Source organism: Heterocephalus glaber, unplaced genomic scaffold, assembly GCF_053883595.1.
Source record: "Heterocephalus glaber isolate CG9 unplaced genomic scaffold, H.glaber_assembly_v1.0 deba00001431, whole genome shotgun sequence".
In the NCBI taxonomy this organism is placed as follows: domain Eukaryota; kingdom Metazoa; phylum Chordata; class Mammalia; order Rodentia; family Bathyergidae; genus Heterocephalus; species Heterocephalus glaber.
Window position 1 is genome coordinate 472,286 of NW_028258295.1, and position 18,383 is coordinate 490,668.

An 18,383-nucleotide genomic window follows, 5' to 3' on the forward strand; every position below is an offset into this window, starting at 1 on the left:
TTCTGAAGTTGTTCCTTATTGTTAGGTTGAATTATGTAAAATGGCTGCTTGTAGGTCAGATGGTCAATTATCAAGTTTCTCATAAAATGACCATACACTTAACTTTCTGTTACTTCCTTTAACAACAGACCATTAGAAATAATGGGGAGTTAATGTTGAGCACCAGAGACCTACCTTTTGCTTTTACTGAAACATACATAAAAGACCATAAGGAAATAAGCAATCATGTATGATTTTTCATATCAAGGAGATGGAAGAAGTATGTTTCAAACAAATGGCTCAGCAGGAGGAATCCCCGTAGAACATATCATATGTGAAGACTTGAGATTATAGATCAGCACTGTCCAACAGAACTTTCTGTGATGATAAAAATATCCTATACATTCATTGTCCAATATGGTGGCCATTTAGCCACATATGGTGAATGACATGTAAGACTAGTGTCATGTGACTGAGGAAATGACATTTAACTTGACTTAATTTTCATTCATTTAAATTTAAATAGCCACAAATGGGTAGTGGCTACCAGATGAAGCAGAGCAGCTGTAGAATAGGAGGCAAGAGGCAAGAGATGAAGCTGGAAAAGTCAGCAGGATCTTGATCATAAGGAACTTCGAGAAGCATGTTAGTGATTGCAGACTTTATCCTGAGAGCCACGGAGAATCTCAGAAGGGTAAACTCGAGGGAGTAACACAATCAGATATAAGTTTTAGAAAGATAATTCTGGTTTGTCTTGAAGAGATTGACAGGAGATGGGTAAAGATATCGATCTTGTCTTCAGGAGTTTGCTCTCTTACAGGAGAAAACTAAAGACAGAAAAGTGACTCATGTATATTTCAAAGAAACAAATACACAACCAATCACACCCAGTCACATTCAGTATTCATGTATGTATTTATATATAGTGTACACAGTGTTTGTTAACAGTTATGATTTACAATTCTTGCTTTTCCTAATGCTCAAAAGGCATCTAGCCTCACCTATTTCTGGGTGAGCTCTATTTGACAGTGCTGTTCCATATACTCAAATCTCCACCTGAGCTCCAAATAAGCCTGTCAACATAATATTATGCCATGCCACATGCCGTTAGTTTTTTCTCTTCTCTGTACATTTTACTCTGCTTTTTTAAAGGTCCTCACCACTGAGGCTACTTTTGCCTGTGGTCATGTCAGTGACCTCAGTGCTTCCAAGGGCATGGCTTTTTTGAGGGGGAAGGGTACTGGGGACTGAACTGGGACCTTGCGCTTGCGCTTGTGAGGCAGATGCTGAGCTAAATTCCTGGCCCAAGGCCATGGATTTTTAAGGTGTCAAAAAAGCACTTTATTTTCTGTGGAAGGAGGAGGAAGCCCTCACCTGAGCGATATAAGCAACGGCTCTAACCCTTACTTATGAGGTAAAACAAAATTAAATGAAGTGACAAAAACAGGAACTCAGGGACCGATGATGGTAAACTGTCATTGGCTGTCCCCTACAGAATTGTATGTTTCACTCTCTAGAAACTGATACATAAGCATCTGATACATCCCCTACCTCCTCCCTGACACACAGCATACAGAAGCACTTGCACTCCACGTACAAAGAGCTCTTCAGCTTCTAGCACTTCAGGGACATATCCATACAAGGCTGAATTCTCCTCAAGATCAGCCATGAATGACCCTGTAGAAGAAATGTTTAAAGAAGTACATAAGCAATGAGAAACCAACAGTCAGATATAATGCATGTGGAGCTAGAACAATAACATGGGATAATGTGAAGTGCATGTTCTTTGGTGCCAGCCTCACCTGAATTCAAATCTCAGTCTGGTCACTTTACTAACTGGATGGTTGTAGGCATATTATTTTTCTGTAGACATCATACAAATAACAACTCTGCTTTAAGGAAATAATAGCTTATTCTGAGCCAAATATGAGTGATCATGGCCTGGGAACATGGATCAAGAGGTTCCCCTAACAGGGTTTTCCATGGAGGAAAAGTCTCAAAAGAAAGTAAGTGGGGACATCAAAGGGGTGGACCTTTGTAGGGAGACTACAAAGAAGCAGAGATGTCTTTTCTATAAGCTTTAGATGTTATCTTTAACAAGGCAGGGAAATCTATTATAGGATTGAGGTATTACTACATTCTTAGCTTTAGGGTAACTGAAGGCCAGAGGTCTATGAAATTTAGTATATAACCCAAGAGTTTATCTAATAGTCATAAGAATGCTTGGTCAGATAGGAGGTTGACAGTAAATGATGGTCAATAAGGACTAAAGATAGCCCAGGATTGCTTTGCCTCTTGTTCTGCAACATTCCATCTCTCCACAACCATGACGTTCTAGACACGAAGGTTACTTTGCAGGGTCTTGAATATAGAGGTTGCATATAGAGGCTCACACTTCTGAACTTCAGTTTTCAATTCTAGAAAATACCGACATGGCTGTCCTTCTTGAAATCAATATGTAGTCCAGGCTGGCTTGAACTCTCAGTAGTCTTCCTGCCTCAGCCTCCCAAGTGATGGGTTTACAGGCATGCTCTACCACGACTGGCTAAAAAAATACAGACTTCTGGAGGGCCGATAAAATTAAAAATCTCATATGTGCAATAGGTATATCGAGAAGCTGCTCGATAAATGAAAGATGCCATTACTGGCGAAGTTTCAGATGCCACAGGCCCAGGAAAAGGAAATACAAGGAAGGCCAGCACATCCAGATCTAGAAGCAGCACAGGATCTTATAGATGATAATGAAGTTGCACCTAGTACGCTTTCCTCATTTTATCGATAAGGTCACTGAAGCCAGAGACAGGCAAATGAGTGACAGAGCCAGACCAAGAGTCCTGGTGTATCTGGAGAGACTCAGTCCAATATTCCTTTCTTTAAGGAGACTGTTGTAACCTGCCTCCATGTCATTCGGAAATGATAATCCGTACTCCTCTTTTGAACCTGGGGGCGGGGGTGGAAAAGGAAGTGGAGGAGATAAGCTATTTTCGGGGTGATTACAGGCTTCCGCGTCGCCATGGCAACCCCAGGTTGGTTGGGGAGGACCGACTCCTCCGTCGACCCCTCCCCTTCACGCAGCGGACGTGACACGTGTGGCAAGGTCACGTGTTGTTGTTGGGCCGGGAAAGCTGCTTCCGGGTCAATGCAGGACACTGGGCTTTGGCGGCCGGAGTGGGGGCCAAGGTGAAGCTGAGCCGGGCTGGGGCCGGCTGGGAGCAGGCCGGAGGCTGAGCGGCGGCGGCGACGGCTGTGGCCGGGAGGGGGGAGGAGAGGCGCAGCTGGAGGAGCCGCCGCAGCTGCCCCCGCCTCCCGGGCTGAGGGGTGAGTGGAACCCGCCTGGCGGCGTTCCCCGCCGGAGCCGGGCGCGGAGGACTCTCAATTGGGCCCAGGGGGAAGGACTCCGAGCGGGGCGGGAGGCCTTTCGTGGGGTCGGAGTGAGGCTGGGGCCTGCTGGGCTGTGGCGGAGCGGGGAGGCCCTGGGAGGAGAAGGAAGCTGGTCCCGGTTTCTGGGGCCGGCCTGGGAGAACCCCTGCTTCTCCCTGTGCCCCAGGATTGGGGGATGGGAAGATGCCCTCTGACTGGTAGGAGACCGAGACTTGTGTCGGACTGCTGGGGAAGTTGGAAACCTGTCTCTAAGTCACTGCATTAAAAAAAAAATGTACCCAGGGATGGGGAAAGAGTGACCATTCCTGGACTCCTGGGATACTAGGCCTGCTCTTTCTAGGCTCTGATGCGACGTGGTTTGATAAGAGCTTTTGGGAGAATGAAGTTGCCCCTAGTTGGGAGACGCTGAGATGGGGGAAAGGGGTGAAGATGGGCGCTGGCAGGAGGGTACCCTATTTTGCGGGGGAGTAAGGTTCTGGGTGGAGATTCCCTTGAGAGTAGGGAGTACAGATTCTAGGTCCTCTGCTGGCAGATTTCTTTGAGGGCACGTGATTCCAGAAGTTGTAGTTGAGGAAAGTTGGTTGAAAGAGTTGAACGTTTACAGTTAGTGGAGGAAGGAGGAGCTTTACTTTGAAGGTTGCCAAATTAGGCAGAGCTTGTAAACATTGCCTATGGTGTTTAGGGAAGCTGGCAGGGCCTTCAGGGCCAGCCAGACTGGCTGAGCTGGGGGTTGGCCCGGTTTCCTCCTGCTGCCGCGGCATTCCAACTTTGGTTTCCTCTAGTCCATCTTGAGCAGAGACTCCATAGGTGCTGAAGGCTGAGGAAAACATTCAACTTTTGGGTCCTGAGCTATTAGACCTAAATCTCTAGGGTAGTAGTTTTTAAATTTTGAACCCTTTTTTTTAAAAAAAGTTCTACCTCACAGTAAAATATACGTCTGGCGTTGTGATCTAGTACATTCCCATATATGCATGAATGATCTGGTACGTACCCACAAACAAATGTAAATGTGATGTGTTCTGACGATTTCTATTCCATTCTCTTTCATTAGAAAAATGCTGACCGAAACCACCAAATTGATTTTTGGGTCACACCCTGAAGTTTGAAAACTGCTATTTCTGAGACATTTGACTAGTCAGTGTCCCTGTATTGTAAGCTTCTAGAGAACAAAGATGATTCCAAGAAGAGGGAAGTTTGGGGCAGGGACAAGGAAGCAGTTGCACTTGCCTACCTCAGTTGGTTAATGTTTGTAACATAGCATATTTGACTCTTTTCCTAATGTACCATAATCTTAATCTTTGATATGTTAATGTTGCCCAGTCATTTGACTGATGAAATTCTCTGCATCATGTCTTAATTTTTCTGTCCTTTGGTGTGTCTGAGAAATATGAGAGGCCTAGTTTCATTTAGCTGTTTTATCTCTGTTTCATAGTTAAGGGTATTTTATTTTACTCTTCCAGTGTTGTAAAATACATTGATTTTCTTTTCTGCTATTTAAATACATCTTAAACTCTTTTGCTCCAATAATCATTATGTGGCATACTTTTTTTCTTTTTGTGGTAGTGGAGATGAAACTTAGGGCTTTGAGAGCTACACCCCTAGCCTTTTAATTTTTATTTTATTCCCAAGTTGCCCAGAATAGCCTGAAACACATGATCCTCCTGTTCAGCCTCCCAAGTTAGCATACTTTTTTGCTACGGTGTATAAAGGTATAGAGTTCATGGCTTTAGTATTATTTTAAATATAATCATAACAAGTATAACTGAATCAGTTAACATCTTAATTCCCCATAAGAAAATGATGCTTTTCATCTGTTTTTAAAATAGATGAGATTATAAGAAAAACAATATCAATTCATAATAAACATTAATGAGTGTTGGTGAACAAAGCCAGAGCCCTTAATGTGTTGTTGGTATGTGCTTTGAAAAGTTGTCACACAGCCTATTGCTGCACATTGAGTGCCAAATGATGTTGCCTAATTTCAGTAGGTAAATTTATAGGGTGTATGAGACTGGTTTAATGGTGCTAATTTTGTTGAGGATGAATTCATATTATTTGGGATATGGAATTCAAAGGCACAGTCATCAGGAAAGAATCACCCAATTTAAAACTTCATCAGTAGGGATACATTCTTGATTAGATACCTTATGAAAGCAAATGCTTTCATCTTCTAACCTTGTTATAAAACACATCTTGCCTTTAACTATTCTCTGACGATGTCTGGGTTCCAGGGCCTGATATTGGCATAGGTCAACCATCCTTTACAGATTCTCTCTTTTAATCAGGTAAATGTTATTTGTTTTAAAGTATTTAGCTTTAAGGAATGTTTAAAGATGACTTTATTTTATTGTAAATGCTTGGAACATCAAGGAAGATTCTCATTAATTTCATTTTTCTGAGAATCATGTGTACCTGTCAATAAACAATTATGGAGAACTTACTCTGAGTGATTATGTGTGCTTTTTTATATTTCATTTTTCTCCTGTAAATCTAAGGACTTACTGTAGGCTCTCTTCCCTTTGTAATTTTTGCTTCCATATTGCTGTGGGTTTGGAAATCAGGTACTTATATATTTGTTAGAATTTGGTGTAAAATGAAATCACGTTGCTCTGAATAATGTTTAATGTGTACACACACACACACACACACACACACATACACACAAAATATTTTTTTTTCCTTAGTGTTTAAACTGTGTAGTTGTTTAATTACCTCTTGGTCCTGGACTGTGCTCTAAATAAGTGAACTCTTCATGTATTTTGGGCCTAGTCAGTTATACAAGGACTAAAAAGTAATGTGAAACTGGTAGTGATCAATTTAGGTTTCATGAGTGAAGAAATTATTGACCTGTGGTTGTTTCCTCTGCCCTATAAATAATTAGTCATTAAGATTGACTGTTCCCTTTTCAGACTGCCTTGTTCTTGAATTTTACTTCTTTAGGATTGGGATAGTAATAGTACAACTATTCCTATTGTTTGTATTCATAGCTTCTTGAGAGTACTCTTCCTGAGAATATGGCTGTGATTATTTCATTTTTTTCAAAAAGCACTAGCTGCTTCCCAATGTCAACACTGAATAAAATCTGTACTGTTTATTCAGATGGATATTCAGGCTTTCTGTCCAGGCCTTCTCAGTTTTTTCCGGTATCATTCCATTTCCCAAAGCAGATTGTCTTCCACTAAGATTCGATTATTCGGTCTTCCCTTGTGTGTTACAGATGTTCCCTAGGGCTGTGGGGATAGCTCAGTGGTAGAGGCTTGTCCAGCCTGCTGAAGGCCGTGGGTTCAATCTCCATTGCAGGTGGGTGGGGATCAGTATCTTTGTGAAATCCTTTTCATCATTTCAGATCAGATGATCCCTCCCTCTGTAAGGTCTTGCTTATATTGTCTACACACCTTGTTTTACCCCCTTTAGATCCAAAACATCTAGAAGTCAAGAGGCTCCAATATCCTTTAATCTCTGGGACTTCCAGCATAAGGTCTATCAGCACATAGCTCAAAGGCCAAGTGAAGCAGAATTGACTGAATTTAGGATTAAAGATGCAGATCCTTGAATTCTACTCTAGACTTTCTGAACCAAAATCTGGTGGAATCTAGGAATCTTGTTTTAGCAAGTTGCCCAAGTTATTCTTCTGTACGATAAAATTTAAGAATCTCTTGAGTTAGCGTGCTTTAAATTATAGGAGGCTCACACGAACAATTTTTGAGCAAATGATGTTAATGAACTGAGCAGTATTGTAGTTTAGCAGGTTGGTTTAATTTTAGGGCATTGAAGTCGGCCAGATTTGAATCATGGTTCTTTCATGTACTAGCCTTGTGACTGGTACCTCCCTTTGCATCAGTTTTCTGGCCTGTAAAATGGGGATAATAATACCTCTTACAAGAGTGTTGTGAGACTTGTATAAGATAATCCATGTAGAACAGCACGTGGCATAAATAAGCTCTCAGATTTTATCTGCTATTGTCATGATGACAATTAGGATGACGCTGGTCATTGTGGAAATCAAACATGGTTTTAAGAATAGGTTCCACATCTCCATACTGACTTCCACAGTGGTTGCACCAGTCTGCACTCCCACCAGCAATGGAGAAGGGTTCCTTTCTCCCCACAACCCCACCAGCATTTGTTATTTGTTGATTTCTTGATAGCAGCCATTCTTTCTGGGGTGAAGTGTCATTGTTAATAATACAAATTTCTTCTGTGCTTTCAAGAATTGAAACTTACAACATTTTCCATTTTAGGTTAACTGGTCATCAGCCTATGCAGTAATTTTAAGTCTTAAAGGTACTTTGTCTTCTTTAGAAAGATGGGTATCAAATTAGAATATTCAATTCTTTTCCCTTCCTTTCCCTACTGCCAAATGAATAAAGTGTAAACTTCTAACAGAGACCTGTAGTCCCTTCCCATCTAGCCCTACCCAGCCATTGTCATCTTCTAGCCCACTTCCAGCAACGGTCCATATCTCTTTGTCTTGTATTTCTTTTGCTTAATTGTTGCCTACACTTGTGCTCTCCCCCTTTTTCATCTAGTAAGTTCTGCTGCTCTCTTGGAAGATTCAGCTTTATGTTTAACCAAACTCCTTAATTCAGATAGTTACTTCCTCCGTGCTCTCAGAGTCCTTTGTCTAGACTTACATATTACCTTTGTGAACATTTGTCTTAAATGGAATATGTTCCAGTATGTTTCTGGTGTTGGTTATGAATGCATCTATACTAGAGTGAGATGTGTTTATTTGACTCTTTGGCTTCTCTGTCTGGACTACTCAGCTTTTCCAATAATATTGACAATTTATTGACTGCTTAGTACACACCAGGTACTAAACTAGATGGTTTAGTTTTTAAAACTTATTTAATTTTCACAGTAACTTTATGAAACAGCTGTTAATAGCTTCATGCAGAGAGAGGTAAGTAACTTGTGTATACAGCACACCAGTCACAATGAACCCAGAATTAGCTAGAGCCCATGCTCTTAAGCACAGTGCTCTTCTCCAAAGAGGATTTAAGAAGGTGGCACATTTCTAAACCTCAGGATTTTCACTAATCATCCTTAGGAATGTGATCCATAAGTACTGTTGTAAAAAAATTGCTCTTTAAAATTTGTCTTAGAGGGAACCCACTCAGGTCCCCTCCTATATCTCAGGAACTCTTCCTATACCCATTCCTATTCCCCAATAAACTATTCCTACTCTTTTTTTTGATACTGGGGATTGAACTTGGGACCTTGTGCTTGTGAAGCAGGCAGCGGAACCACTGAGCTAAATCCCCAGACATAGCTATTCCTACTCTTTAAAAAAAAAGAAAAAAATTGTTCTTAGAACAATGCTTTGCCAGAAATTTTCAAAATTGTTCTGCCGTGTTTCATGGTGCACTTGATTTTTACTTCACTGCCAAAAGATACTAATTCACGTCTATTCAAAATAAAGTTCACTTTTCTGTTCATCCAAGTACTTGTTTGCACATGTGAGCACTGCTCTGCTCAGTGTCACGTTAAACTGGACTGACAAATCCTGTTTTTGTGGAACAGAAGTTCTGGTGGAGAGAGAACTTAAAATACTAAACCAACAGATTGTGATAAGTGCTGTAAAGAATAAAAGGATGAAGTGATAATGAGTGATGAACTGTGGCAGTGGTGCCATTTTTATGAGTAGTCGAGGCAACCTCTTTGAGAAGGTGACATTTGTGTTTAAATTTGAGATTCACATGCTGAGATGAAACAGCTCTGCCAGAGCCAGGAAAGGGGGCAGTTAATATGGCAAATTTAAGAAGTAGAAATCCAGGGAGTTTGAAGCCTGCTGGGCTAGGAAGAGTAGAAGTAAGTCAGGTTGGAGAGGTAAGCAGGCATCAGATTAAATGAAGCCTTGAAGACTATACGACATTGGACTTGATTCTAAGTAGGCAAGATAGCCATTGAAGAATTTAGAAGACATGATTTGAGGCGATTTTTGAAAAGATCACTTGGCTGCTTTGTGCAGAATTGATGACGAGTCAGGAGAGACCAGGGAGGAGGTTATCATGCAGCAATCCTCATGACGGGTTGATGATGACTTGAACAAAGTTATAGAGATGGAAAGAACTGGGCAAAAGTGGGATGTTTCAGATGTGGTGTTGATGGGTCTTGGTGATTAATTACTGAGAGGAAGAGAAAAATATAACTTCTGAGATTGGGGTGTGTGGAGGAGCAGCAGATTTGGAGAAGCAATTTTGAGTTTTGTTTTTGTCCTGTGTGTCTGTTACTGATTATATACTTCCATCCTCTAAAGACAGCACTATTTTGAATTTTGTGTTTATTCTCTGGCTTTTTGTTTGTTTTGTTTTTATCACAGATATATGAATAATGACAAGATGATTAATTTTCCATGTTTTTGAAGTTTGTATAACTGGAATTGTACTGTATGTATTCTTTGATTACTTATTTTACTCATTTATCATTGTTTTATAAATCATTGATGAGGAAGCAGGCTTAATGAATTGGCATTTACTGATTTCCGTTGTTGTGTAACATTTCATTTATGAATATGTTTATAATATATCCTGTTGCATATTCTTAGATGTGAGGGCTTTTTTCTCCAGGATTTTTACAATTTCAAATATTGTTGTTAAGGATATTCTTGTACCAGACTCCAGGAACACATGTACAACTTCCTATGAGCTTACTCTGAGAAGTGTAATTACTGGGTATTGTATTTCACCCTTATTAAACAGTGATAAGTTGTGCTTCCACAGTAAATACTGCCACTGACAATAGCAATGTGAGTTACTGTTCTCTGCTCGATGTGATGGGTTACACTTGTAATCCTAGCACTCCAGAGGCTGAGGCAGGAGGATTGCTGTGAGTTCCAGGCCAGCCTGCCTGCGCTGCAAAATGACTTCAAGGCCAGCCTGTACTACATAGCAAGACCTTGTCTCAAAAAACCAAAAAATAAATATATAAATAAATAAGCTATTCTTTAAAAAAATACTATTTTTCCACATATTCTCCCCAACATTTGGTATTACCAGAGCTTTTCAGTTTTGCTTCTTTATATAAAATGGTATTTCATTGAAATTTTAATGTGTCTCTGAATATTATTGAACATGAACATCTTTTATATATATTAGCCTTTTGAGATTTGTCTTCTGTTAAATACTTGTTCACATTTCTTGTCCATTTTCCTATTGAGTTGTTTACCTTTTAAATTGTTTTGAGTTGTTCATATTAGTTGTGTTATGAGTGTCTCCCCCCCCACACACACTTTCTGACTTGTCTTTTTATGTTTTAATGTCTTTTTTTTCCCATACTGGGAATTGAATTCAGGGCCTTGCACTTGTGAGGCAGGTGTGGTGCCACTGAGCTAAATCCCCAGCCTGTTTTAATGACTTTTGTTAGTCACAAGCTTTTCATTTTACTGGCCAACTTTTCCTTTATGGATTAAAAACATGGTTTGTTAATGAACTGTTTCCCTAAATCAAGATCATAAAGCACTTTTATTAAAACGAATAGCTTTTCTTCTCAAGAAGAAAATGTTTGCTTTCTCATATTATTCAGAGTTGAAATTTTTTCTGTATTGTGAGGTCAGGATTCAGTTTCACTTTTTCTTAGATTGACATTCATTGTCCCGGAACCAGTTACTGACTAGTATAACTTTTCTTTATTGATCTCCATGCCGTTTCAATGCCTTATTTAAGACTGTTTCTGACTTTATTTTCTCTTCCAGTGATCCATTTTTCTTTTCCTAGAGTTGTTTTCTTTAATAAACTATGCTTGAAATGTGTTACTTGGAATATTTTTATGTGAAGTTGCCACAAACACTGAATTAGTGAATATGAAATGACTACTTAGGGGAAGTACTGTATAGAGTTGCCTTCTTGTGAGCCTGTGGTCCTAGTGACGTTTTTGCCAAATGATCAATATATGAATCTTGTCTTATATGTGTGTCGTGCTGGGGATCAAACCCAGGGCCTTACACTTGCTAGGCAGGTACTTGTACCATTGAGCTACATTCCCAGCCCTATGCATTTCTTTTTAAAGGCCCCGTATTTAATATATATTTTTTATTTGCTCAGTTGACTTCACTACAAACAGCAGTATGATATCTGAAGGAAGCTATTTAACTCATTTTTTCATGAGGCACATGTTAGCCTCCTGTACTTTAAGAATACTAGTTAACATTTGAGCACTAGTCTTGGGATTCATTCTAAATAGTTAAATCACCACTTAAAAGCACAAAAATATCAAAAGCATGCCACTGAATAGATCAGGAAAAGGGCACATGTTGGCATGAGAACTGAAGTGAGAAGACAGTGTCCCCTATTCTGCCTCAGTGGGGAGTGTGGACATTTGGCCACTCAAAGTTTTAATGGTTTCTGCGTGCACCTGTAAATGACTGCAAAAATGTAGCAAGTATTGATTGTGGTGTTAGAAATAAATTTGAGTAAATAAAATTTGCATATTTATGAATATGGAATTCATGGAGAATGAGACTAGGTCTATGCTATGAAATATTGGGGGAGAGACCACTTTAGCACTTTCCTTGTCAGATTTATACATATCTTTATAAGATATTATTTTAAAGAAAAATGCAATGAAACTTTTGAATAGTGTGCTCTGATTGATAGATGCCATTATTTCATTAGAGACTTCTGTTTTGAGAATATTATTACTATATTTATAATCATGGTATTATTTAGTTCACACATAAATGTTAAAAGCAAAAAATTTTAGGAAAAAAGCCCTGCAACTCCTAAAATGTTGAAAACAAGTCCAGATTATCAAATCTTTATTGTTGTGACTTTTTATGAAAGTCGCATATTCTTGTGGATGTTATTGATAGCTTAAGGGATAAGTTTTGTAAAGGCAGGTGCTCTTTATGAAAACATAGCCTCTTACTCACTTAATGATGTTTTTCCTCATGAACATTGGTAAATAATTCCAAGAAAAAGATAAATGAAGATTGTATACCATTTCACCATTTCTAAGTATGTTGCTTGATGACATTAAGTACATACATACCACCATCCATCTCCACACCTTTTTCATATTTCCAAACCGAAACTGTACCCATTAATCAGTAATTCCCTCTGCAGACCCCAGCTCTGAAACCACTATTCTGTTGGTCTCCATGAATTGGACTACTCTAGGTTCCTTATGTAACTGTAGTCATACAGTATTTGTCCTTTTGTGTCTGGCTTCATTTAGCATAATATCTTCAAGATTCTAATGTCTTATGGTATGCGTTAGAATTTCTTTTTAAAGTTGGACAGTATTCCATTGTGTATATGACATTTTGCTTATCCATTCACCCATTGATGGACACTTGGATTGTTTCCACCTTTTGGCTGTTGTGACTAATGCTGCTGTGAACACAGGTGTGAAAATGCCTATTTGACTCCTTGCTTTCAGTTCCTTTGGGCATATACCCAAAAGTAGAACTTCTGATCATATTGTAATTCTGTGTTTTATTTCAGAGTTTATTAATAAACCTGCTTTTCATATTTTGTAAAATGTTTAATATGAACAATTAGAAGTGACTAAAAAATCTTATTAGCATATTTACTGGGTTACATTCACATCCAAAGTTCAGGTCTATGATAGATACAAAAGAGCATTAGGTTATGGTTCTTACCCTCAAAAATTTATCCAAGACACAGGATACAAGAAATGAACAGATGAAAATTATGTTATGATTCATGAGTTTAATAATGGTGTACTGACAAAAGTAAAAAGATGTTATGCCAATATATGATTAATTGCATATTGAAATTTTATGCAGTAAATACCATAAGCTCAGAACAAAGGAAACATCATTAAAGCCAGGAGCTATCTCTGAAAAGACTTTATCTCTAAGGTGCATTTTGAATTAGGTATTGAAACAGGCATAAAATTTAGACAAGTATTGAGGTAAAGGCAACATCTTCCAGCTAAGGAAGAATGACATTATAAATGTCAGACATTTTTATTATGCTGAAACATTAATTAGCATAGTCTTGTTAAGTCTATTTAAAACAAATTGCAAGTCATCCAGCCCTACATACATGTTGCTATGTTCACTGGGTGGTGAGAATAGTAATAGGGACAGTAGAAATAATAGCTAATATTTATTAAATGCTTTCTTCCACTCTCTGAGCTTGGAGTTAGGAGCTATGTATTAGCCCTTCATGTGGATGAGATAGAGTCTTGGAGAACCTCAGTACCTTGCCTGCAGTTCCACAGTGGTGGAGTAGGTCAAGAATTTACTCCCAGGCAGTTTAGTTTAAGAATTGGCACTTAACTACCATTGGGCCATATTGCCATATCATGGAATGTGAGAGGAGCTGGTAAAATTTCTTATAATGTGTAAATTTATGCCACCTATCTGCATGGCACATGTTTTAATATTCTGGCAATCCCTGATTATTAGAGTGGTTTGTAATCTCTAGAACTGCAGAGTGAGGAACTAGTAGTCACTTCCTAATAAGTCGTTTCCTTAACATGGAGGCTTCTGTAGAGTAGAGATAATGAGGTAATCTGTTCTGTAAACACCTGGTACAGATCTTAAATTTGTGGGTGTGTTCACAGTTGCAAGAAAACAGGCATATATAGTTTTCTTCTGACGAAACCTAACCCATTTAAGAAAAAAAAAATCCTCACTATTTGGAAGGACAGAGAAGTTGAGAAGAATTTCCCCTCCTTTGGTGACTATACCTAGGCAGTACTGAGTGGCTTAGTTTTTTTGGTTCAGTTTGATATGGTTACAAGAGGTATTTTGGCTGTAATAGTTTTTACACACTTTTAATGTTACATTTCTAGGATTTGTGTGTGTGGTGCTGTATTCTGTTGACAGGAAATATTTCTTTATAAGACAGCATCGTTCAGCAAATTAAGAATACGCAAAGTATGACTTAGCCTGCTGGTCAGGTCACAAAAACCTGAGCAATCCCCACCCAGTTCCCTAGCCTGTATACTGAGATAAGTGTTAGTTTGTCTCTTTCAGAGTGGTTGTGGGAAATTACTAGGCTTTAAATTGATTGTTAATCTCAGTGTGGAGACACATGGTTTAGGAACATCAGTTCAAGAGTACATGCCTAATTCTGCTTTGAGTAAGTGCAACGATAAAACTGGAATTTTCCCGAATTGAATCTGGGCCAAATAGAAAGGTTGGGTAATCTGTTTGGGAAGGAATTGGGTGGGGGTAGGAGAGCAGATCTCCTTGGAAGCTGTTGAGGCAAAGGGTATAGTGAATATTAAACCTTTTTTGTTGTGGTCAAGTGCCTGGGAAGAGTTTCTTGTTCTGTATTTCAAAATGCTTAATTTAATAGGGATACAGACAGTTTAAGTTCACATTTTTAGGCAATGAAAATCAAGAAATAAGTGTTTTGAAATATTTTCACACACAGATACTTTAGTCTAAATAAGTTTTTAGAAATATTTTTTTTCTCAAATTTGTCATTATAATAAATTTCTATGGCTAGTCTGGACATTTGAGTCAGGTACTTCAAGTGCTGTGTTCCATACATTAGATTACAAACATGGGAGCCAGTCGTATTTGCTAATGTGCCGTTGCATATGAGAAGTTTTGTCACTTTTTCCAACATTAAATGTGCTTTGAATGGAATATAGTTTTTTTAGTAGAAAATATTGACAGCTTGGAGGCTGTGCTTCTCATTGAAACAGCTATGGTTTTAGACAGCTTTGTTGTTGCTAATGCAGTGAAATACAGGATTATTGGTAAATATTCTGATGTTTGTGGTGCTTTTAAGAAATGTGACAGGACATGACAAGAGGGTGTCAGTGCCTGGTAAATAGCATAGTTGAAGGAATCATCAAGAGTTTGATTTCACATTTCATCTTTCAGTATTTTTTTCTTTTAACTTTATACCAAGAAAAGCTGATGTGTGACGTTATTACACTTGGATGTAGTAATAGTACGCATTTGAGAAAGAGACTTTGAGGAGCAGGGTGGTGCTTAGTAGGCTGTGAAATCATGGTGGTGTGCTGTGTTATGAAAATGAACTTATCAGCTAGACTTGTTTGGCACCTGGAATGCTAAGTGTTAAGATGGTGACTTAGCTAATTCTAATTCTACAGAATAGTTCTAAAAGTTTGTTGGAATTAATTTATTTTCCTTTTTATTTAAAAAAGGCATTGGGCAATAAATGAGATAGAATTTCAGGTGTACTTAATTTAGGATAAGTGAAATTAGAAGAGCCATACAGAATGAGACAGCCTAATTGCAATGAGTTGGACTCCTGTGCCCTTTAAGTGTTTATATGGGAGAAATAGCTAAGAGTAAAAATAGAAATAGCTTCAGCCAGAAAAGCTGATTAAAAGCTTATTATTTAAAGACCTTAAAAATGTCTGTGTAAATATATTTATTGACATGGAAGGTTTTTCATGAACTTTATAGCAAAAAGACAGGTCATAAAGCAACTTAATCTTTGTATAAAAAAATACATCTGCATAGCCTGGAAAAAGTGATGTAGAGTGATACACACTGTGACGTATATCCTCAGTCTTAATCTACATGCTAAATCTGTCACTGAAGTTTCCTGGTATTGCTGTGACTCTAAATACACTTCAGATATGAAAGCTTTGGTAACATATCCTTAGCTAATAAAAAGGGATACTACATGGTGGGTTACAGGTTTTGCTGTTGTTTTAGTTATATTGAGTTGGAAATTTTTTAAAAGCCACATTATACATTGTATTTTAAAAGCAAATATTTAGAAGAGGGCCGATTAACAGGTTTCTCTTGATTTGTTTAATTTTTCCTGGAAGAAAAAATATGTAACATGTATACATTTCCCCAGAATAATTCTATTTTACTGGGGGATACCCTTATGCTGAGGATCAGAAAGGCTGATTTGGAAAACAAACCAAACCAAACACAAATTACAACTACCTAAAATGTCTAAGAATCTGGGAAGGTTTGATTCATTGGGCATTTGCTCAAAAAATAGGTTTCTTGGGATGAGGTTAAAAGAGGAGTCTACAAAGTGAGTGAGTTAAGTGGGCTTAAGAAAAAAAAAAAACTTGGACACATTCAGAAACCTACTGGTCCTAAGGGATTCTTGAAGCTATCCAGGAGATTTTTCTCCTTTTGTTTTAGTTATTGTTTGCCTCCCCTAAGCCCTTTGACCCCAAACTTAGACTACACATCTATTTGTCCTTTAAAAAATAAACAAAAAAACTTCTTTCTTAACCCCTCGATTCTTCTTCATCCACTGTCCAGTCTCTTGCACTTTCATCTAAGCTTCTGAAAGATTGGATCATGCTCATCGTCTCCACTTATTTCCTTAACACCCTATAACAGTGATGGAAACCTTCTGGGCTTTCAGTGATACACCCAACCCGCTGAGGAACTTGTGCAATTAGCTTACCACCTTTGCCCTATGGTATGTTATGGCCTCTACCTGCTTGACTATCTTGAACTTGCTTCCTCTAAGGTGAACAAACTCCTGACTGCCTAGTCCTTTAGAGGTTTTTAAATTCTCATAACTTTGACCTGTCTTGTTTTCTACTTATGAAGATCAGTAACTCCCATCTGTGTACTCTGTTTACAGTGGCCTATAAACATTTTTCTTAACTGTTTCCTCTGCCAGATAAAGGGATGCCCGTCATGATCTGACTGCTCTCACCTCTCTGGTCAAATCTCTTGCCTCCCCCAATCCGTAGTAGACTTTTTGTATTGTCTTTGTTAAAACCATAGTAAAGAGCAGCACAACACAGGTCTGGTGCTGTCATCTTCCTATTCTTTTCAAACCCTCCTCTTAGTTTCATTGTACTTTAGTTCTGAGGCTCAGGTGGTTTTTTTTGTTGTTGTTGTTTTATTTTTTTGCTTTGCTTTTACTTTCCTACTTCTGTTTTACAAAATTGGAGTTTTTTTTATAGAAACTGTAATAATGAGGAAATTTTGAGAAACCTTTGGCAAATAATTTGGTTATTCCCCAGACATATTATTTTAAAAACATTTTACAATTAGAAAAAATGATATATGAATTTGGTGAGTTCAAGTGGTTCAAAAGGGTAGACATTGAAAAACAAATCTCTTTTCATCCTCATTTTTCCTCAGGAGTTTTCTATTGGTACTACTTTTACTTGTTTCTATTTTTTTCCTTCTGGAAATTGTGCATACCCAAAATGATGAATGTACTTTTATAAGATTCAGAATTTATATTTTGCCACTCTGGGGTGGTATTTATATCTCTTGGAAGTTGTAAGGCTGGTTGTATTTATACTTTTTGACATACACTACTCCACATTTATTTTTGTGAAATAAATATTGATGTTGCATAACAGGAAAGCATATACCTTATATATCATCCAAGGTGAGTGGCCAGGCATTTTCTATTTTCTGCCTTCAGTTTGTTGAGTTTCATACTAATTTTGAGCTGACCCTTTTATTGGGAACGTAAAGTACAAACTGCTTGATAGCAATTGAGGGTACTTAGGTGACTGGATGTTCAGCTCTGCTATTAATCCACCTGGCAAAAGTGCTCTGAGCACTTTATCTTCCAGCTTGTACTTTATCTTGACTCGTTCAAGCACTTTACGAGAGGATATTATTATAGTCAGGATCGTGAGGCACAAAGGATTTGAGATTTTCACAGGCACACTCCATGACTTGGTAATGAAACCAAACAACATCACCCAATATTCCTGGCTCCGTGGCTTAAAGCACTAATTCAGAACTGTTTTTACAAATGCATTAGGACTCTGCCAGCTGTAGAGGTAGACTGATGTGATTTGATACCTGTTATTTACAGAAAGTCATAGATTACCTCTCTACTCCCAGAAAACCTTTTAAAAGCATCCAGTTAAAGATCTTTTTCCATCCTGTATTTCCTCATTTTTCAGTCTTCTTGGTTGTCAGCCCTCCTTTCTCACCTACCATTCCTCTTCAAACTGCCCCAACAAATATTGAGTAGATTTATGTTACAGATCCGCTTTGCAGCCTTACTGTTCTTAAAACCATGTATGCATGTGCGCACATCTGGATTCATAGAAAGCTGTTTCAATAGTGTATCCTGGAAAATGACCAGTAAAGCTGCCTACTGTCTGTTTTCTAT

The 18,383-nt window shown here is 38.3% G+C and overlaps 1 protein-coding gene across 1 annotated transcript in view; it reads left to right on the plus strand.

Moving 5' to 3' along the window:
- Positions 1–3,080: 3,080 nt before the first annotated feature.
- Tbcel (tubulin folding cofactor E like) overlaps positions 3,081–18,383 on the plus strand; it is a 68,418-nt gene continuing 53,115 nt past the window's right edge. Inside the window, exon 1 of the mRNA XM_004870917.3 lies at positions 3,081–3,297. The gene's annotated coding sequence lies outside the window, so the exon portion shown is untranslated. The remainder of the gene's footprint in view (positions 3,298–18,383) is intronic.